The sequence below is a fragment of the Schistocerca nitens genome, chromosome 8 (genome assembly GCF_023898315.1).
Source record: "Schistocerca nitens isolate TAMUIC-IGC-003100 chromosome 8, iqSchNite1.1, whole genome shotgun sequence".
NCBI lineage: Eukaryota > Metazoa > Arthropoda > Insecta > Orthoptera > Acrididae > Schistocerca > Schistocerca nitens.
The window spans coordinates 463,131,670-463,150,843 of record NC_064621.1 but is presented as its reverse complement, the minus strand read 5'-3'; the positions used below and the strand labels follow the sequence as shown (position 1 = coordinate 463,150,843).

At 38.8% G+C, this 19,174-nt stretch overlaps 1 long non-coding RNA gene across 1 annotated transcript in view; it reads left to right on the top strand.

Annotated features, from left to right (window-relative positions):
* LOC126198735 (uncharacterized) overlaps positions 1 to 16,619 on the top strand; it is a 31,956-nt gene extending 15,337 nt beyond the window's left edge. Inside the window, exons 2-3 of the long non-coding RNA XR_007540097.1 lie at positions 14,340 to 14,612; positions 16,017 to 16,619. This is a non-coding gene — a long non-coding RNA (uncharacterized LOC126198735). The remainder of the gene's footprint in view (positions 1 to 14,339; positions 14,613 to 16,016) is intronic.
* Positions 16,620 to 19,174: the final 2,555 nt, after the last annotated feature.

The window sequence follows — 19,174 nt, the reverse complement described above, 5'->3', positions numbered from 1 at the left end:
TGCATCCCCCATATCTTAATGAACTCTTTTATCTAGAAATGGAGGCCAGTGAATTTTGGCTTTTTATTCATTTGTACCAAATAGTTAATGAAAATTGTCAAAAACAACATCACTCAATTGTGTTCGCAGTTCACAGTTTGTCGGCTTGGGGAAAGAAGTACACCATGACCGAGTGTCAGGCACTTGCGATTATTTGGGGGTTTGAACAGTTTCTCTATTTTCTGCTTGGAAGACACACTGTTGTATGGATTGATCATAGAGCATTATCTTTCCTTCTCCACTGTAAATTATGGCATAACTGTCTTTCCAGATGTGCACTCACACTTCAAGAATTTACTTTTGAGATACAATACATTCCAGACAAAACGAGGGGGTACCTGATGCCTTGTCTCGTCTTCCGCAAGAGTTGAAAGACATTTGCACTGAGACACCACGTGTAAAGGATATCAAAGAAGGCAGTGGAGGAAGAATCAAAAATTTGTATGTTATTACATAATATCAAAGCAGAGCAGGAGGCAGACGAAATATTAAAAATGAGACAATGTATCAAAATGAAGTAGAGGTGAAAATTTACAGTATTACTTAATTCATAATGGTGTCCTGTACCACAGAACAGACTTAAATTCAGAAGCATGGAGGCTTTGCATACCCAAGCACATAGCAGGTGATCTGATTAAGTATATCCATAACAGCTTTGCTAATTTTTGCTATAAGAAATGTTTACAACAACTTCAGAAACAACGGATCTTTGGTGCCATGTCTTGGAGAGTACGATGGGTTCTTAAAGAATGTGTCTACAACAGAACATAAAGGATTAATACATAATATTGATGTGCACTCCATGTGCATACTGGGGGGAGTCATTCCAGATGTGGAAAGGGTCCTTCCGGATGCCATGAAGGGTACAAGGTGCACCCATCTGCAGGTGGTCACTCATGTCGGCACCAGTGATGTGTGTCGCTATGGATCAAAGGAAATCCTCTCTGGCTTCCAGCAGCTATCTGATTTGGTGAAGACTGCCAGTCTCACTAGCAGGATGAAAGCAGAGCTCACCATCTGCAGCATCGTCGACAGGACTGACTGTGGACCTTTGGTACAGAGCCGAGTGGAGGGTCTGAATCAGAGGCTGAGACGGTTCTGCGACCGTGTGGGCTGCAGATTCCTCGACTTGCACCATAGGGTGGTGGGGTTTCAGGTTCTGCTGGATGGGTCAGGAGTCCACCACACACAGCAGGGGTTGTGTGGCATGGACTGGACGGTTTGTTAGGTTAGATGGCCTCGGGCAAGTACAGAAAGGGCAACAGCCTCAAAGGGTGCGGGGCAAAGTCAGGACATGCGGGGACCAAGCAGCAATTGGTATTGTAATTGTAAACTGTCGAAGCTGCGTTGGTAAAGTACCAGAACTTCAAGTGCTGATAGAAAGCACCGAAGCTGAAATCATTATAGGTATGGAAAGCTGGCTGAAGCCAGATATAAATTCTGCCGAAATTTTTACAAAGGCACAGACGGTGTTTAGAAAGGATAGATTGCATGCAACCGGTGGTGGCGTGTTTGTCGCTGTTAGTAGTAGTTTATCCTGTAGTGAAATAGAAGTGGATAGTTCCTGTGAATTATTATGCATGGAAGTTATACTCAACAACCGAGCTAGGTTAATAATTGGCTCCTTTTACTGACCTCCCGACTCAGCAGCATTAGTGGCAGAACAACTGATAGAAAATCTGGAATACATTTCCTCAGCATGTTATAATCTTAGGTGGAGATGTCAATTTACCAGATATAGACTGGCACACTCAGATGTTTAGGACGGGTGGTAGAGACAGAGCATCGAGTGACATTATACTGAGTGCACTATCTGAAAATTACCTCAAGCAATTAAACAGAGGTTGGTCGTGCGGTTAAAGGCGCTGCAGTCTGGAACCGTGGGACTGCTACGGTCGCAGGTTCGAATCCTGCCTCGGGCATGGATGTGTGTGATGTCCTTAGGTTAGTTAGGTTTAAGTAGTTCTAAGTTCTAGGGGACTGATAACCACAGCAGTTGAGTCCCATAGTGCTCAGAGCCATTTGAACCAGCCAATTAAACAGAGGACTGACTCATGGAGATAACATCTTGGACCTACTGATAACAAACAGACCCAAATTTTTCGACTCTGTAAGCACAGAACAGGGAATCAGTGATCATAAGGCCGTTGCAGCATCCCTGAATATGGAAGTAAATAGGAATATAGAAAAAGGGAGGAAGGTTTGTCTGTTTATCAAGAGTAATAGGAGGCAGATCCAAATGAAAATTTCTGTTCCAACACAGACAATGTTGAGTGTTTATGGAAAAACTTCAAGGCAATCGTAAAATGCGTTTTAGACAGGTACATGCTGAGTAAAACTGTGAGGGACGGGAAAAACCCACCGTGGTTCAACAACAAAGTTAGGAAACTACTGCGAAAGCAAAGAGAGCACCACTGCAAATTTAAATGCAGCCAAAACCTCTCAGACAAACAGAAGCTAAACAATGTCAAAGTTAGCGTAAGGAGGGCTATGCGTGAAGCGTTCAGTGAATTCAAAAGTAAAATTCTATGTATCGACTTGACAGAAAATCCTAGGAAGTTCTGGTCTTACGTTAAATCAGTAAGTGGATCGAAACAGCATATCCAGGCACTCTGGGAGGATAATGGCATTGAAACAGAGGATGACATGTGTAAAGCTGAAATACTAAACACCTTTTTCCATAGCTGCTTCACAGAGGAGGACCGCACTGCAGTTCCTTCTCTAAATCCTCGCACGAACAAAAAAATGGCTGACATCGAAATAAGTGTCCAAGGAATAGAAAAGCAACTGAAATCACTCAACAGAGGAAAGTCCTCTGGATCTGATGGGATACCAATTCGATTCTACACAGAGTAAGTGAAAGAACGTGCCCCCCTTCTAACAGCCATGTACCGCAAGTCTCTAGAGGAACGGAAGGTTCCAAATGATTGGAAAAGAGCACAGGTAGTTCCAGTTTTCAAGAAGGGTCATTGAGCAGATGTACAATACTATAGGCCTATATCTCTGACATCGATCTGTTGTAGAATTTTAGAACATGTTTTTTGCTCATGTATCATGTAATTTCTGGAAACCCAGAATCTACTCTGTAGGAATCAACATGGATTCCGGAAACAGAGATCTTGTGAGACCCAACTTGCTTTATTTGTCATGAGACCCAGAAAATATTAGATACAGGCTCTCAGGTATATACCATTTTCCTTGACTTCTGGAAGGCGTTCGATACAGTTCCACACTGTCACCTGATAAACAAAGTAAGAGCCTACAGAATATCAGACCATCTGTGTGGCTGGATTGAAGAGTTTTTAGCAAACAGAACACAGCATGTTGTTCTCAATGGAGAGACGTCTACAGATGTTAAAGTAACCTCTGGCATGCCACAGGGGAGTGTTATGGGACCATTGCTTTTTCACAATATATATAAATGACCTAGTAGAATGTGTCTGAAGTTCCATGCGGCTTTTCGCGGATGATGCTGTAGTATACAGAGAAGTTGCAGCATTAGAAAATTGCAGTGAAATTCAGGAAGATCTGCAGCGGATAGGCACTTGGTGCAGGGAGTGGCAACTGACCATTAACATAGACAAATGTAATGTATTGCGAATACATAGAAAAAAAGGATCCTTTATTGTATGATTATATGATAGCGGAACAAACACTGGTAGCAGTTACTTCTGTAAAATATCTGGGAGTATGCGTACGGAACGATTTGAAGTGGAATGATCATATAAAATTAATTGTTGGTAAGGTGGGTGCCAGGCTGAGATTTATTGGGAGAGTCCTTAGAAAATGTAGTCCATCAACAAAGGAAGTGGCTTACAAAACACTCGTTCGACCTATACTTGAGTATTGCTCATCAGTGTGGGATCCGTACCAGTTCGGGTTGACAAAGGAGATAGAGAAAATCCAAAGAAGAGCATTTCTTCTCAGGGTTATCTGGTAACCGTGATAGCGTTATGGAGATGTTTAGCAAACTCAAGTGCCAGACTCTGCAAGAGAGGCACTCTGCATCGCATTGTAGCTTGCTGTCCAGGGTGCGTTTCTGGATGAGGTATCGAATATATTGCTTCCCCCTACTTATACCTCCCGAGGAGATCACTTATGTAAAATTAGAGAGATTCGAGCGCGCACGGAGGCTTTCCGGCAGTCGTTCTTCCTGCGAACCATACGCGACTGGGACAGGAAAGGGAGGTAATGACAGTGGCACATAAAGTGCCCCCCTGCCACACACCGTTGGGTGGCTTGCGGAGTATAAATGTAGATGTAGAAATATTCTCCCTCAAACTGTAGGTGAAATCATTGGTTTGGATGTTTTTGGCCTCTTCCTGAAGTCTTGTGGGTATTTCACTCAAATTTTGGTAGTGTGGAACTATTTTCAAAGTTTGTTCACTTCTTTCCACTGAGAAAAGCTAACAATAAGATCATCATTAAAAATTAGAGGAAGACTGCATTCAGAATACCATTCTGCCATGTAGTATTCTGTCAGATAGTGGACCGTGGTTTCACTGTAAAATATGGAATGCATTCATTGAAGAGGAGAAGATACATCATATTGCTACAGCTTCAAATCTCACTGAATGTATGATACATGAATTGGGACGATTGTTCAGAGCATATTGTGGGGAGAAGCATAAGAAATGGAATCATAAGTTGTCTGACTTTGATGAAAAAAATGGTTCTGAGCACTATGGGACTCAACTGCTGAGGTTATTAGTCCCCTAGAACTTAGAACGAGTTAAACCTAACTAACCTAAGGACATCACAAACATCCATGCCCGAGGCAGGATTCGAACCTGCGACCGTAGCGGTCTTGCGGTTCCAGACTGCAGCGCCTTTAACCGCACGGCCACTTCGGCCGGCTCTGACTTTGATGATGTGATAAATAGTTTGACTCATAATAGCACTGGTCTGCCACCCTGCACCATCTTATTTGCCAAAGAATCTAACAACATTTTCTATGAAATGATTAATTTTCTGTCACAAGTTGAATTAACCACAAAAGAGAGACAGCAATTAGCATTGAAACAGATGAAGAAGATGCCAATGGCAAGGAAAGTGAGACAAGTCTGTTTAGTGAAACCTGTCATGTATAAAATTGGAGAACTTGTTCTAATTCTGTTACATTTCAAGTCTTCAATGGATAAGGATGAAATCAAGAAACTTCTATATTATTAACTGCAACCATTTCAAATTTTGAAGATAGTGCATCCTAATTCTGCTGAACTAGAAAAACTTAATGACGAAAAATACTTTGGACTTCATGATGTGGAAAATATTAAATTGTACCATCAATGTGTGGAAAACAACAAAAGTGAAAGGTAAATCAATAATATTGTGCTAATGGTACGATTGTTTAGACTGCATGAGTATCTGTCCTGGTGATGTAGGTTAAGGAACTGTTTGGGTGTTCTGCCTGTGATTTGTTACTGTAACAGTGTTCTAGTGAAGAGGTGTCTTTAGTGTGTGAATAATGGCAATAGGTTATTGATTGAATTATGGTGCATTTCAAACTGTGTAGTGATATAGGGTTCAACTGACATTTGATTGTGACTGTTAATTTTGTGATGCAGTGGCACAAGTTTGTTTTGGAATGATTCTGCCATGTGTTTTCTTCCTATGTTCAGAGGTAGCGGCCAGCAGTGTTACATCATCGTAACATCAGACAATGCGACCATGTGACTCGTGGGAGGTGATCAGTGTCACAGCATTTGATGTCAGCAGTTCATGAGAATTCTGAGGAGCAGCGCGTTGAGACACACAGCCCATGGTGATGACCACTGCTGCATGCATATAGCGGCACAGTCATTTCCCCTTGCCCCTGCAAGCAGCCTGGTGGGTCTTTCCTTGTCAATACTGCAGTGTGTTGGAGCTGCAACATGAATCTTAGAGTCCGTGTGACATGTTTACAGTGCTGGTGAGGTTTATATTCCAACACACACAAACCCATTTTGTCTCAGCAATGCACCCTTAATGCCAAATGGAGTGCACATTTCAAACTCAGTTTCTGTTTACATGGTGCTTATTTCCCATAATTCCTTCTGATTGCACACTGCACTTTTGTAACAGATAAACATCTCATATATTCCAACACACATAAACCCTTTTCTTGCTTTGTTGCTATTTTGTCACAGCAGTGCACTCTTAATGCCAAATTGCCAAATGGAGTGCACATTTCAAACTCAGTGGATTTCTGTTTCTGTCCATGCATCAGTCATATTTGTACATGTAATACTTTGGAAAATATAGAACTCTGAAAATGAGTGCCCTATATAGTGGAAATTTTTTGACCCTGTATAGTGGAAATTTTTACAAAAATTAATCATAACCTTGTGTATTTTCTTATTTGCTGCTCAGCATTTCCTCTATGTGGTAAGTTCTACATCTACATTTACACTGTTACTCTGCAAACCACAGTGAAGTCTGTGGCAGAGGATACTTATTGTTGAACCACATATTAGGGTTTCTTTTCATTCCATTCTCATTTGAAGTAAGGGAAAAATGACACAAGCACGAGAGAAGACATGACACCAGACAGAAAACACCTTCAGAATCTCAGAAGACCATCACCATGACTATACCAACTGAGGGTGCAGCTTTGAACTTTTTTTTTTTTTTTTTTAGAGGAGAGGTGGTGTGGCACCACTCCTTGTATTGCCATTTTGTTTCTGGTTCAAAGTGGTGTTTCATCAGCTGTGATGATGTTTAACAAAAAATTGTCGAGATCAGCCCTGCAATATGCAAGCAATTCTGCACAGATGGTCCTTCATTGCTCCTTATGGTCTTCTGTTAAGCGGCAAGGAACTCTGCAGGCACACACTTTTGAGTACCCCAACTGGTCGATGAATGTGTCAGCACTACCAACAGAGATGTCCAGTTGAGCAGCGAGGTGTTTGATTGTGATCCATTGATCACCTCAAATGAGAGTGTCTGCATGTTCCAACATTGCAGGAGTCACAGCAGCATGTGGCTGATTGGTACGTGAGTGATCTAAAAGGTTTGCACATTGCAGTGATGACAGACACCTCACCCTACAACTCACCATGCCTTTGTTCACGTCCAGATCTCCAAAGACATTCTGCAAACCCCTATGAATATATTCAGTTCTCTGGTTTTCTACCAAAAGAATCTTGGTGACAGCTCTGTGCTTGAAACACACCCTGTTTGGAAAGGTATGTACAGTGCTGCCATGTGTTGGAACTTTATGAAACTATAGGGGCTGAAATGGAAATATTTCATTATGTCCCACAAAAAATTTTGCATGTTTTCAACTGAAATTGGCAAATAAAAGAAAAAGTGTTGCGTTAATAATTGAATTCCCTCACGTATTCCTAGGTTCCTCACTTAACACTGGTTTCTGAAATTTGTAGGTAGGTTTTTGTGGAACAATTGATGTCTGTTTTCAAATCTGCCAGTTCAAGTATCCCAGATTTCCATAAAACTCTCTGTTCTGTCAAATAAACCTGTGGCCTCTGATTCTAACCTCCTTTTATACATTCAATATGTTAGATATATTTGGCATCAGTCCCACACACTTGAGCTGTATTCTAGGATGGGTTACATGAGTGTTTTGTAAGGGAATTACATTTGTATACTAATTTAATTTTCCTAGTATTCTATCAGTGACTGAAATCTGCCATCTGCCATCCTTTAGTAGAGCCTATGTGATTATTGCATTTCATATTCTCACAAATTGTTACACCCAGGCATTTCTGTATGCTTACTAATTCCAGTTGTGACTCATTGATATTGCAGTAATAAGATTGTATGTTTTCACATTTTGTAAAGTACACAATTTTACATTTCTGAAAACTTAAACCAATTTGCCAGTCTTTGTACCACTTTGAAATCTTATAAAGATCTGACAGAATATTTGTGCAGATATTTTCAGATAGTACTTTTTATAGGTAACTGTATTATTTGTAATGAGTCTGAGGCTACTTTTAATGAGGGTGGCTTGTTTTGAGGAGTGGTGAACCTCAGTCTTTGTGCTACGTTTGTCCTGCTCAGTGTTCTGCCTCTGCTGTGTTTGAAGCAGCTTCAGTGTCAGATTTCATCTTGGCTATCTTATTTGATCAGGTTCTTTTGCAGCTGGATGTCAATGTCCCAGTATTCATAGTCCTAAAAGAAGGATGTGTTACTAAAACCAAGCAGGGTGGTGCAATGGTTGGCACACTAGACTCACATGCAGCAGGAGGATCCTGATTTAGGTTTTCTGTGTTTTCTAAGGCAAATGCCAGGATGGCTCATTTGAAAGAATATGACCACTTTCCTTCACCGTCCTTCCATCCTTCCTTTATCTGAGCTTTTGCACCGTCTCTAATGACCTCATTGTCAATGGGACTTTAAACACTAATCTTCTCCTCATCCTCCATGTTTTCCAACTGTGTTTTCATACCACAATTTGTTGTTTGTGTGTAGGCAGTGTTCAGCAACTGCTGATTTTGTTGCCTGCCAAAGGTCAGTCTGCCATTTATGTTCAGTGCACCTTTCTTCAATCATGCATATAGATTGTCTGATGTATGCTTTTACACATTTGCATGGTATGTGGTAAATGCCAGGTTTATTTGAATCCCAGATAATCTTTTACTGATACTAACAGGGATTCAGTCCTGGTTGGTGAGTGGTATGAGCATTTGATCTTGTGTCAGTATCCTGCTATATTGCCAGCATGTAGGCTGTGGCTGTGGGCTTATCCTCCTTGTGTATTGGTTGTGGTGTGGCCTTTGGCCTGAAAGTGTTTCGAATTTGGCAGTGATTATTGCCAATTTTCTGGAACATGACATTAGTGTTGGTTACTCCTGACATTGAACTTTGTTTGTCAGATATCACACAAGCTCAGTTGGGTAGAGTGTTCAGCAGTCCTTACCTTTGTGAAGGGCGATGACAATTGGATGCATTAAAATATTGGTATGTTGAGTTTCCTTCTGGTAGACACTCTGTAGCAGCCATCCATCTGGTCTTCTCTGTAGCAGAACATACAAGAATGGTAGCTGGCTGATTTACCCCACCTCCATCGTGAACTGTATTTGTTTGTGAATGTAGTGTAGGTGTTCCAAGAAAACTTGTAGCTCTTCTCTCCCATGTGACCTTATGATGAATGTATCATCAACATATCTCTAGAGATCTGCTGGTTTTAATTGTGCCAATTCTAGCACCTTAATCTCTAAATCTTCCACGTACCCATTAGCTACCACAAGTGACTGGAACCTGCACTGAATCTGCTCCAGATTCACAGAGGCAGAACACCAAGTAGGATTAGTGTGGAGCACAGGCTAAGGGCCACCACTTGCCTCCTGAGTGTGAATCATCCACACCAATGTACCTAGCATGTTTCCTGATCGATGTATGGGCCAGAAGTGAAGGAAGGGAGTTGGCAGGTATGTATCACACTACCTGGGTCAGGACACCAGTCAGCAGGAGTAACTGATGATGATGATGCCAAATTAGGCCATAGAAAATTCATTCTACAGAGATCAATCAACGTGGGCACATGCTTGAGAAACTTTAAAACAACATATTTGTTGGGGAAACATACAAACACATCATATTAACATTGTCACTTTACATATAATGTATAGCATGGAGGGTTGATGCCATAATTAACTGCTATATTAGGTACATATCTATACAGAGCATGGTCAACCATTTTTCTTAACCCTTGAGCCACTGTCCAGTATATGCTCAGGCCCAAAGCTGAAGGTTTAGAGTTTGTAGCAGCCTGATGTTTCCATGTAAACAGAGTTGCAGGGCAGGTGCAACATTACTATTGATCAGTGTGGTGTCACAGCTTGGACGGTGCTGCTCCTCATGTGCACATTCTGATGGCATCATGCCAGACTATGCCTTTTAAGCTTGCCTAGGGCCAGCCTAAGCTACGGCTTATGCAAACAGTGGAATGGACATCCTGATTGTTATCATGTTGTCAGTGGTATTATGCTAGTGGACTGCATTTATAGTAGAAGGAACTCTGATAATGCTTGTATTGTACTTTTCTTGGAAAAAAACTAGTTAAGATAGCTTATACTGTTCTTAGTTGCAAGTTATATATGCATCTCTTATTGTGAATAAACTGTGTTAGTAAGATGTGTAGGTCACCTTTTACAAAAGTCACAACAACTCAGGAGCTGCGACATGCGCAAAATGGAGTTTGGACAATTTTGTAATTAAGCAAGAATGCAGATTTTCAAACATGGGACATTTACAACAACTTGAGATGCAAACCATGCATTGTTGTCAAGAGGCAACAACAGCTATATTACAGGCGGTGAAAGGTAGCAGGAACACCTGTTACATCAATTGTGTGACCTCTCAACCATTTAACGAACAACATGAGGAGTGGTCTACTTACACAGATGATTGTAGTTCTATTTTTTGGCTTGTCAAATTTCCAATGTGGAAAGACAAAATGCCATGTTCTCATCAGGAAATCCCAAACTGTATCAGCTGATACAAAAGCAAGAGCCAGTAATGAATCTGGCAGAGTTTGAGTTGCCTACAACATTTTCTTTATTGCAATGAAGAAACATATTATTGCAGCCACATTAGAATTTTGGCTGCAAAATGCAAACTCAGCTGACAGCCTACAGGGATTAAGTAGGAATTACAGTTTTAAATGTTCATATAAGTAGGACTATGAGGACTCTGACTCATCAGTTCACACCCGACTTAGAAGTGAGGAACCACATTGTCAGTGAAAGTTTGAGTTCAAGCCCATCAAAGTGCCCAGATAGCCCAAGCTTTGTTTCTAAAGCAAAAAGATATGGTAGCTGTCAGCTCCCTGGCACTTGTTATGCAGGACACCAATCCACCTTTGGTGGGACCCCCATGTGTTTCACGACCAGGATGACTTCGTAAATGACAACAGCAATGGTGATGGACTATGTCAGCAGTAGTGCTGTTGCAACTCAGGTAGGAATATCAATAAAGCAATAAAAGACAGATTGGTACTTACAATAAAGAAGACACATTAAGTTGCAGACAGACACAATTAAAGGACACTTACATAAAGCTTTCAGCCACAGACTTCATCAGTAAAAAGGAGACATGCATCATTCGTACACACAAGCAAGCACACCTCATGTACACATGACTGGCAACTCCAGCATCTCAGGCCAAAATGCCAAGTACTTCTGTGCTGTGTTCAAAGAAGTTGACATGTCTGTAGATTTCTCACTCACTTGGATCACTTCCATAGGCATTCTGGCCCAAGATGCTGGAGTTGGCAGTCATGTGTGCATGAGATATGCATCCTTGAGCATATGACTGAGGTGTGTGTGTGTGTGTGTTTGTTTGTTTTAGGGATGAAGGCTTTAAGGCTTTAGCCAAAAGCATTATGTAAGTGTCTTTTAATTGAGCCTGTCTGCAACTTTCCTTCATGATGCACGCAGCACATTCCAAGCCACAGATGTGATGAAATAGGACACCTGCACGAGGTATGTTGTAGCAGTTCCAATTTGGATATGTCCCAACCTATGGATGTGAACCAGGTGAGTGAGCAATCTCCGAGTGTCAACTTCTCAGAACATAGTGCAGAAAGTATACCTGGCCATGTTGATTTACAAATGCTCTGTGAGTTTACTTTTGGACACTGGTGCTTGTATAACTCCTAAACCAATGCAGTTACTGAAGTTTAAGGTCATTGCCATTGCAAGTAGCTGAGACAAATCATTGGGCCTCTGAACATCATCATATGCCTTTGCTAGGAAAGTTTCCAGTTTTCTTTACTTATGCCATTTTTCCAGTAAATTTCCAGTGGTAGCTGACACCAAAGTGGACAGTGTTTTCCACACTTCTGATTTTACATTTCATAGAACAATACACACATGCAATCTGAAGGTATATGTGTTATGACTTAAAGTCAGCACTGGCACACCAGTCAGGAATGACAGAGCAGAGACGCTGTGAGAAGAGGTCAGCGGATCGCACGCTGACTGACCTCCCTCCAGAATTGCAACGCAACAGCAGTGGGCCCTAGGAGAACAGGACGTAAGTGCCGTGCCTGACTGGTTGCACCCATTTTGATAGCAGCCTCAATGTTAGCCACTTCATTAGCGACACATTGTAGCCTCTATCATTAGTACTCTCTACGTAGTACAGACGTGTGTTTGTGTATTCTGAAGAAGATTGATCATTTTGTATGTTGCCCTTTGCTTGCAACACATCTATCAGAGTTAAGTATTGTAATTGTCTTGCTTTAATAAAACTCATTAATACGAGTTGTTTGTCTAGTGAACCGAGTATGCAGGATACCTAGACGCAACAATATGCATCACTCTAAAGACTCTCAGTGATAAATATGCCCAAATTTTCTCACCTGGATTAGGGAAGTGAACTCATTTCAAAGCTCATATCCCTCTTAAAGTAATGGTAGCCCCACATTTTTCAAAGCCTTTCTGGTGCCCTTGGTTTTTAGGGATGCCCACAAAATGGAACTGGATAGGCTCATTCAGGAAGATGTGTTAAGCCTATTCCCCATAGTCAATGGCCGCTCCTTTGAATAGTACACAAAACCAATGGCACCTTGAATTTTGTGACAATATCAAAGTAGGCTAACAGTCAATGTGCAAACTGAAATGGACAGTTATCCTCTCCTACCCTGGATGAACACATTATTTGGTAAAATTGACCTTGCAGACTCATATTTTCAAATGCCCTTAGATGCAGCATCCCAAACTTACCTAGTACTAAAGATATCATACGGCCTATACTGTTATAAATAGTTACCATTTGGTAACTATCATATTTCAGTGTCTTATGGAACAGCTATTACATGGCATCCCCAACTGTGCTGCACACCTTGACAATATTTTGGTCACAGGTGCAACTCCACAATGTTGAGCTTGTGTTCCAGAGAGTGGTAACAAGAGGACTTAAATGCAAAATGAGCAAGTGTTCCTTTATCCGACCATTCTTGACATATTTAGGGTCTAAACTCTTAGAAAATGAATTGGAACCAACAAATGATTATGTTTTGGTGATCAATAAAATGTAGTCCCCCATGAATGTCAAACTTAAAAAAAGTATTTCTGGGTAAGGTCAACTATTCTGGTCAATTCATTGCCAAATTAGCAAAACTCTCTTACCATTGAACCAACATCATGAAGGCACACATTTTGAATTGTCACCTTGCTGTCAACAAGCTTTCCAGGCTATAAAAGATTGTCTTAAGTGGGTATTGTGTTTAGTGACATACACCGTACACTCCTAATCAGCATCTGGTAGCTGTGAGAGAGACTTCCCCTCGCAATATCAGCACAGTCCTAGCCCATAAATAACCTGAAGGCACTAAGTGTGCTATTGCATATGCTTCTAAGATCTTATCTACTTCTCAGCTATGTTATTCTCAATTAGAATTGGAGGCCTTCATCATTATATGTGAAGTCCAGAAATTTAAAGCATTACTTTATGGTCAGAATTTTCATTTTGGCCTGTTGCTTACCATCTTTGGCCCCAAGCATCACTTACCAAACTGGACTGCTCATCACCTCCAACGCTGGATACCATACTTGTCTATTTTTCATTATTCTATCCACTATCGAGTAGCAGTGTTACACACAAATGTTAACATATTGTCCCAATTTTCCATGGGTCTTGACGCAGCCATCAACCAACATGAATTGTTGTGTTTCCAGCTCCATTCAGATCCGGATTCAGCTGTTTCCACCTTTACCTGAATTTTGCATTATGTTGTGGACTCTACACATGACAAACCAACATTACACCACCTTATTCACTTTGTGCAACACAGCTGGCTGGCCACATCTCCCTGACCCAAATTTCATCCCTAATGGCCACGATGGTATCGACTGCACCTCTGCCAATGATTTCTGTTGCAAGCATCAAATGATGACCTCTGCTTCATTCTGACCTCTCCTTCTCTTCTGTCCCAAGTGCTGCACCACCAGCACACTGTATGTCTTGGATGAAAAGTTTGGTACGACAACAGGTACTCTGGTCAAATATTCACCCCAGCATCGTGGATATGGATATGTGTGTGGATATGGATATGTGTGTGTGTGTGTGTGTGTGTGCGAGTGTATACCTGTCCCTTTTTCCCCACTAAGGTAAAAAACCCACATCCTTTCGCCTTACCCTCTCCTTCCCTCTTTCCTGATGAAGCAACCGTGGGTTGCAAAAGCTTGAATTTTGTGTGTGTGTTTGTGTTTGTTAGTGTCTCTATCAACATACCAACGCTTTCGTTTGATAAGTTACATTATCTTTGTTTTTAGATATATTTTTCCCACGTGGAATGTTTCCCTCTATTATATTATATCTAACATGGCTACACTAATCCCTACATTCAGTTGCAGGGCTGTACCGTAGAAGAGGAGGATATATAAACTACTGAAATTCTCGTCCAAAACAGTCAATCCATATGTCTGCTTATAAGTATATACAATGTAAAATGTGTCCGTCAACAATGGAGAGTCATTCATCTGCAGAGACACAGGAAAATACGATGAACAGACTGCAGTAAAATCTTATAGTTATGACTAGCCTCTCCTACAGCTTCAGTATTTTGTTGAGAAATGGAACAAGAGCTTCACCTGGGTGTGATTCTGGGCAGTTTAATGAAGGTAATCTGTCGAGGAACATGGTTTGAGTGAGGTTTAGTTTTCTTATTAGTACAGCATTAGTGTATTAGCAGATTAATGTAAAGGAAAAAAAGGTATCATGATACTTAAGAAGTAGCTTTACTGCAAAGCCTGAGTACAGGAAATCAAAATATTAAATAACTTGTGTGAAATTAGTTTGTATGGAAAAAGGCAATGAATGTGGAAAACAGAACATTAAGTCATTCAAAGATCTCCAATATTATTTAAATTCCAACATAAGAAAATGTTTTAATTGGTACTTTTCTGTCCTAATAATTATATACCAAAGTAAAAAATACAATGCAATAATTAAAAAACGTTTTTTCAGTTTCACACTTTTTGCTGCTATCAATTACTAAGCACAGTTTTGATACAAAAATACAGCATTTTGTTCACAATTAGTTTGATAATCATATACAGTAGCTTGTCACATGACATCACTTAATTCACAGAAATATATCTCAAAGTGGCATAAAAAGTTGACACAAATACAGTTGAAGACAACTATTAGGATGTTTAATGTTCTCATGGGTATGCTGCCAGATTGTTGTGTCTTATTGACACAACATTTCAACAGTGTACATTTTTGTTGTCATCATGAGAGCTTATGACTATTACGAGTCTGCAGTCATCAGTTATACAAGCAAAGACACTTGAAAGATTCAAATTATATTAAATATGCAGGGGCTTCAGAAAGTAAGTTACACATGTTGTCCCACACTAATACCAATTCGCAACAAGAGTGATGCGTTGTTAGAAGAGATCACATATTTCAGGCTTGCTCCAGACACAGTTTTTAAGAAATTCTGACAGTATATGGATGAAATGCTGTGTTGTGTACAGCCATAGTGAAATGGTGCCAACGGTTTGACCAAGGCTGCATAGAAGTGGGAGACGGTGGTCGGCAAGTACAGGTCTTGCACCATGCAGTTATCATCTTTCTGGCAAGCTGAAAGATTATCTGGGGAAACAGCACTTCTCAAATGGATCCGTGACCAAGAAGTAGATTTCTATAATTGAGGAAATGAATGATTGGTAAAACATTCTGACCATTGTTTACAGAAACTTGGTGACTATGTTGAAAAATGGTGTCACATATCTCTGTCTCTTTGAAGTTTAGTGAGGCATTCAATAAATGTTACATTGCATTCCTTAATAATATTTAACTTACTTTCTTAAGTCCCCTCGCACATAAGAAAAATTTATATCAATAAATTAACTGACTCAAATAACAAACAAAACCTTGCTGCTATAACATTCTTGAGGTGGCAAAATGTAGAAGCTGCTAACTATATGTTTTTATACTTTAAATTATGCCAAATTTCCTCCATCAGCTTTCTTCACATCTTTAATTCTGCAGTGAACTGTTATGTGTTATGCCAATAGATAATGATCAACAAGTGCTGCAGAGCAAAGTTCCATCATGTGTCAAGACATAGACAAAGAGAATTAAAGATGATGGAAGAGGACAGATGTCAGAAATCAGTGGGAGACTCTAAATGGCATTCACCAAATTGTTTCAAGCCCACATCAGAGAGCAACTGAATAGAACGTTTATAGACAGTGGTCTATTCAAACAGTAAGTATACCAGAAAGAGCATAAGTTTCATTTTTCCCAAATTACTTTTTTGATTCAAATGTGTGTGTATAATAACTGGATTCAGCTACAACAGCATCACATTATTTCAAACACAATTTTTAGAATGAGAAAGTAGCAATGAAAACTCAATCTCCTTACCTTAAAAAACATTAACTTGAGTGAAATTTATTGTCAATCTGGAGCCCCAGTTGTTTGTGGATTATGGGCAAAAATAAGAATCAACAGTGTGAAGAAGGATGGGAGAAATTTACTCAAAAGGTCAGGTCTTGAGAGACATAGCAACACTTTTTCCCTCTTTTTGCATCTTATAATGGTTATTTCATGATGACAAAACTTTCTTATGAAAAATTCAGTTTTTGTATTAACAAACACAATCTGTGAATTTTGTATCAGCTACTATTTTATGCATTTTCAATATAGTCTTTTTTGTTTGTCAAACAGAACATTGTTTATGGAGCACCAATTGAAAATATGGCTTATGAGTGCCGATTTGAAATAACATTCTTGTATAATTGGAGAATGTGGTCTTTGCAACTTATCACTTCTTATGTTTATAATGCAAAAGTCACCTAAGTTGAAATATAAAATTGTCACATATAAGCTCAATCCTGATCATAAATACAGAACATTAATAAAATGACTTATTGACTGGAAAATTAAAGTTTTCTGGATAATTGTTTCCTGGTGTTCCTGAGTATACCACTATAAAATACATTTTTGTCATCTGCACAATTCAACAAAATTTTTTTAATCAATAATTTCAATACCGGTATTTCATTTTAATTTTAAAATTATAGCAACTATTTGTGTTTAATTAAGAAAATTAATATACATACATTGTTTTTGGATTCTGTTGTTCACCATATTACACAAGTTCTATATTTCCGATGTAGCAATATAATTTTGTCGAAGCTGAAGGTAAAGCACTTATCATTTTGCGACAGTTTGTGGCCATTTGTAAATTCATAAAAATACATCTGAATTTTAGAGTTTGAGTAGTGAGATAAAATATTATATCTTCATCTTGTTACTATATTTAAAGGGCAAAAAAATTAATTATTGATAAGAAATAAATATCTTTCATATTTAAAACTCGACAGCTAAATTTCTAATTTCTCTGAATGAAGCAATGTCTGCACTTCCAACTGCTTTAAATGGGCCCATTGCAACACCATTGCCATTGTTATTATTATTATTGTTATTGATATTATTATTATTATTATTATTATTATTATTATTATTATTATTATCATAGGTAACTGGAGGGGGGTCCTCTTCACTGACTTCATCTTGTGTTGCAATCCTGCTGTTGATACCTGCTATGGTACATGTCTGAATAACTCTCCACAAAACAGTACTGAAGTAATTTCATGACATTCCTATTTTTGCATTAATAATTTAAATTGTTATCTCTCCAGAAAGAAATGTTGTTTCTGTTATCAATACTGAAAATCTAAACTTTCTGCTTTTGAGATGGATTTGAGTAACGTAATTAAAACTTTATTAAACATAAGGTCTGTTTGTTACGTAAAAAATAAATGCAGTAGAACAATAAAGCACTGTTGTTACTGAGTCTGTTGATATGATGTTCATCTTCGTGTGTTTCACCCATTATGAGACATAAAATTAGTTGAATCATTAATGTAGTAAAAACTCTCAATCAATAATTATTTGTAAACTATACAGTAATCCTCAGTAAACTGTAGGTGTAAGGTGCCCATATAAATGAAGTTTTACATTTGGACAAGAAAGAATTTGCAGTTATTTCAACAATACAATGAGTTCAAATCACTTCATAAGTGTGCTGATAAATAATATACTGAAACAAACTGCTAACAATAATGGCTTTAACTTCCATTCACAATCACATTAAAGAAGGTTCATTTAATAAGACGATAAAAATGCCACATTCTGTATAAAAGTGATTTTGATATATTCAACATTACATACAAAAGAGTTGTAGAATGAATGAATTATTAATAATACATGAAAGAGATTTGTTTTTGTTGAACTGTTTGTAAATGATACACTATAACTGCTTTGGCTATTGTCTCACAGTGACATGTAATTTCTAGCTTTTCACTACAGCAGGAAGGCACTAAATGATTTCTGTAGCATGTTTCACAAATATTTCACAAAGTGTAACTTTAAACTAATTGAGCAGAATCTTTCTTAAACAACAGGAATGTACTGATATCATAGAAAAAGCAACCCGTAAATGCTTTGTATGTTCTATCATCCACCAGATCACACACTGTGAACTGTTTTTACATGATATCTTCTTTTGAAAATATAGTAAGATAAAATTAATGCAAATAATTTTAGGCACTGGGCAGCGTAATAAAGTAGATCCTACATCAGTTATAAACATTTTAGCAAGGTATCTCAACATTTTAAAATAATACATAAAGCTTATAAAATGTTAACAGTGGCACTGTTAATGTTCATTGTTATTCCGAAATAAGTACTGTTAAGTTGTCAAAAGCAGATCAAGATGCACTCTGATGGATCCAATTATGCGGTAATAAGAGATTTCCAGTATGTAGCAAGTGTAGGACAATCCTGCTCCATTAATAACCAGCTAAGTCTGCAAATGTCTGATCCATTTCATCGGCTATAGCTTTATACTTATCTCTTTCATTTCTTAACTCATCTGTAAGAAAAATTATAGTTTTTTTGTTAATGCAAGATCATGCTGTTAGAATAAAACAGCTCATGTTAGTGTTAGAGTTAAATCTCAATATTATGTAATAAATACAAGCAGAATTAACAAACACCTCATAGCATGGGACTTTTCTGCATCTGAAGAAAAGGTAGAAATATTAGTGGTTATTTAATGTTTAAAGAATGTTTGAAATAAAATTGCTGCAAATTATAATGTTATATTAGTGTAACATTTAAAAAAATTCTCATACACTGAATCCCTAGAGACTTGAGGTATTCG